This window comes from Nicotiana tabacum, chromosome 1 (assembly GCF_000715075.1).
Source record: "Nicotiana tabacum cultivar K326 chromosome 1, ASM71507v2, whole genome shotgun sequence".
Taxonomy (NCBI): domain Eukaryota; kingdom Viridiplantae; phylum Streptophyta; class Magnoliopsida; order Solanales; family Solanaceae; genus Nicotiana; species Nicotiana tabacum.
Window position 1 is genome coordinate 210,659,814 of NC_134080.1, and position 3,672 is coordinate 210,663,485.

A 3,672-nucleotide genomic window follows, 5' to 3' on the forward strand; every position below is an offset into this window, starting at 1 on the left:
TCCTCCTCAAGGACGACAACTAATCCCTGGGGTAGACCTGAATTCAACAAGAGAGAAACGGTAATCAACTTCCTTATACGAAAGGTAAATGTCACGACCCCAAATTTCATTCGTAGGATGTCGTGACGGCACCTAGTCTCTCAGACTAGGTAAGCCTAACAGCATGCAAAATAATTGAAATAATAGTAAATAATCCTCTCAAACTCAACAACTATATATAAAACAACGCTTCAACTCAGCATACACAAATCCCGAGACCCGATGAAAATACAAGTCATAAGTTCTAAATATGAGTACTATATAATTCTATATATCATGACTATATAATAAGGATGACAAAATAAGAGACCTACAGAGAGGAGGACTCTAAGACCTGCGAACGCCGACATGTATACCTTGAAGTCTCCGCAATAGAATCCCAACTAACGCCTGAGCTGGTAGGAAGCACCTGGATCAACACAAAAATATATGCAGAATAATAGCATGAGTACATCACAACGGTACCCAGTAAGTGTCAAGTCTAACCTTGGTAGAGTAGTGACGAGGCCAAGTTAGGACCCTACTGAAAATAAATAAAAGACTGAACAATGTAGACAGTGCAATAACACAGTAATGAAAATTAAACAATGAATAACATAACAACATTAGCTACACAGAACTAAGCAAATATTACAACACAGAGCAAGACATTAATAATATGCTAAGGAAACAACGATCAAGACAAGTACAAAGGAATGAGGAAATGTCAACAAGAGTCACTACCGAGGTACCGCCTCGTAGTCTCAAATCACAAAATAAATCAAAATCTTTTCTTATATCATAGCGTGAGCCTTTACATTTAGTTTTGAAAATTATTTTTCCCGAAATAGCATCGTGTGTTTTAGCCCACCTTATCACACCACATGGTTTCTAGTAGTTCCCCTACTATCCACGTGCACTACCACAAAAAAATTATTTAGCAGTAATTAATTAGTGACAGTAAGATAATTGCAACTAATTTAATTCCTAAACTAGAATGTTAGGGTAAATATATATTAGCCGGTAAAAAGTTTCATTTTACTGGCAATTAAACGAATTAGTCACTAAAGAGCCTATATTTTATTTTTAACCTTCCCTCCAGAGGAAACCCTATACTTTTTCATTTCCCTCTCTTCTTTTAATCCTCCCGCCCTTGGCTTGTTTTTTATTTACTGTTCTTATTTCTCTTATTTTCGTCCATCAAAATTATTTCAGAATCTCGTTAGCCCATATCTACAGACTACAACCAAAGGGGAAGAAAAGGATGAACACAAACATTATAACATTGGCAAATCTCGAATAACCGGTTGTAGATCAGAACTCTTTGCCTTACCACCTACATCTTCGTCACTGCCGGCTACCTCTATGGTACTTTCACAATCAATATTTTTTTGTCATTTGCTATTCACATTCTTATAAGATTTGGTAATTGTTGATTATTTTTCTTTATTCCATTTTGGCATGAATAAAACTTGGGATTATGAGGCTATCAATGCTAGCAGAAGATTTATTTTGGCTCATGGGTTAGTTCATGTACGAGTGTTAGAATACTGCAGGTATATTATGGATTTTTTTCCCCATCGGAGAAGGTAGGTAGCTAAGTACAGTAAATAATTGTTTATAATTTGGTTTTGGTTTTTTTAGTTTGGCATTTGTTTGATGCTCATTTTGTAATAAGAGGAGTATGAGTTTATTTCTTATTCGTTTGTTTTTACTGAATTGCTAGTGATCTAGTTTGATTTGAATTCATTTGTTTAGACAATATTACTTTTGGTGTTTGCTCCTATAGAACTAACTTAAGAAGCCTATGAAGTGTTTGATAAAATGTCATATAGAAATATTGTCGCTTGGACAATAATGACTTATATATGGTATTTTACAAGTAGTATTTTCAATTGTTAAAAGATGATAAATCAATTTTAGACATTCGTAGGTTGAAAATCTTTAATGTTTTTCATCATGGGTTAAATTAGAGTCGTTTCAAATGTTAAACTTCGAAGAACAATAGAAGTATTTCTGAGCTAATGAGGCTTCTAAGTTGTGATGTTACTCGTTATCAATGTTTTATTTGAAAATGAAGATATTATGTGGAGGATATTTAAACTAGTTTAAAGATTCTAAAATAACATGTTTAGTAAAAAAATGAAGAATATTGGATATGTATTCTCTGTTCTTCTAGGGCCAATGTATTATCTAGTTTTGACTTAAATTACATAAATTTATTGCTCCGGCATTTTTTGATTAGAAATATCTAATTCAAGTTTATTAGAATAAGAAATGGAGTATTGATGGTTCTTAAAATTAGACGAGCTGGGGAGGTGATCTACAGATGAAAAGTAGAACTGCATCTAATGTATATGGCAAGAATTAAATGAACTTTTAATATTTGTGATCTCCATAAGTAGCTAAGCTTATTTTTCACCATTAAAGACAAATGTGAATTCTATTGTATTAATAAGATGTTCAAACATTCATCTTTTTCATTTATACTTGTAGTTGGATCGAGCATGGTTAAGTAGGTGAAAATATTGCTTTCACAACTAGCAGTAAGTATTCTGCGTTGCAACTCTACAAGCAAACTTGCAAGAACAAAAGATTTACAGCCATTTTTAGTAGAAATTCACTGAACTTGAGGAGAAAAAAAACTTATTACTGAGGAGAAGGGTACATTTGAACTGGAAAGGTTTCAAATGGTTTTATATGTTTGTCTAGTATTTTCCAAAAACCAAATCCAAGTTTACTTGTCTGAATGTGTGTTTTACTTACTAACAGGAAGTTAGGAACTAGCATGTGAGCAAAGAGCTAGAAATGAGAATTTGACTAAAGAATCAAGGTTCATTTTATCCTTCATTTTTTACATTACAACTATAGATAAACTAATCCCATTTCATGAGTATATGCCTAAGTTTTATGCAACTTTATTCTGCAGTTTTAATTTAAATCTATAATCCACAAATTACATGGCTGCAGAATTAAAAGGAACAATCGACCAAGGACTCATATTCTATGATTTCTCTTTGCAACAACTGTCTATCATGTCTGGGCAGAGAGAAATGCAAGAAGATTTCAACAAAGGAAGCAAGAGGCTAGACAGAGAGTGAAGGAAATTGTAATACAGTTACATATTAAAGGACAGAGCAATTGCAAAATGGAAGAGTATACTAGATAGGTTAAATTATTACCCAGCATAGATAGATTATAGCGTAGTTTTAATTTTCCTAGAGAACTAACTCTTGGGTCCAAAAGAGTTAGCTGTGTATAAATCTTTACTTGGTTGAATAAAAAAGTTTATTTTGACAAAAAAAAAACTTTTGTTCTGCAGTTCAATTTAAATCTACAATCCACAAATTACATGGCTGCAGAACTAGTATCCAATGGATGAAACTTGCTGGAGTCAACAAGAACTGACTTTCTACAGTCAATGAAGATGCTTTGTTCTAACTCATCTAATTATGATATCCTTGGACGCAGAAATTGACACAGAAAGAACTAGATTTGTCAGGAGGAGAAAAAACTATTGTTGGATTCAAATGGTGTATTTTTTTATTTTTTTTTGCTGAAACTCTAAAGTATGAACTTGTAATTATCTCTGTATATTATGAATTTAGTGAAACACCTTATTCTTCCTAGAATAAATATTTGCATATTTTATTA

At 32.6% G+C, this 3,672-nt stretch overlaps 1 long non-coding RNA gene across 6 annotated transcripts; it reads left to right on the top strand.

Annotated features, from left to right (window-relative positions):
• The first annotated feature begins 1,081 nt into the window (after positions 1-1,081).
• LOC107785413 (uncharacterized) lies at positions 1,082-3,672 on the top strand. 6 transcript variants are annotated; one of them, XR_012711098.1, is made up of 4 exons: positions 1,082-1,607; positions 2,515-2,701; positions 2,791-2,851; positions 2,989-3,334. It is a non-coding gene; the product is annotated as an uncharacterized LOC107785413 (long non-coding RNA). The 6 variants fall into 6 exon arrangements; XR_012711096.1 differs by having other exon boundaries at positions 1,085-1,607; positions 2,515-2,564; XR_012711099.1 differs by having other exon boundaries at positions 1,086-1,574; positions 2,515-2,564.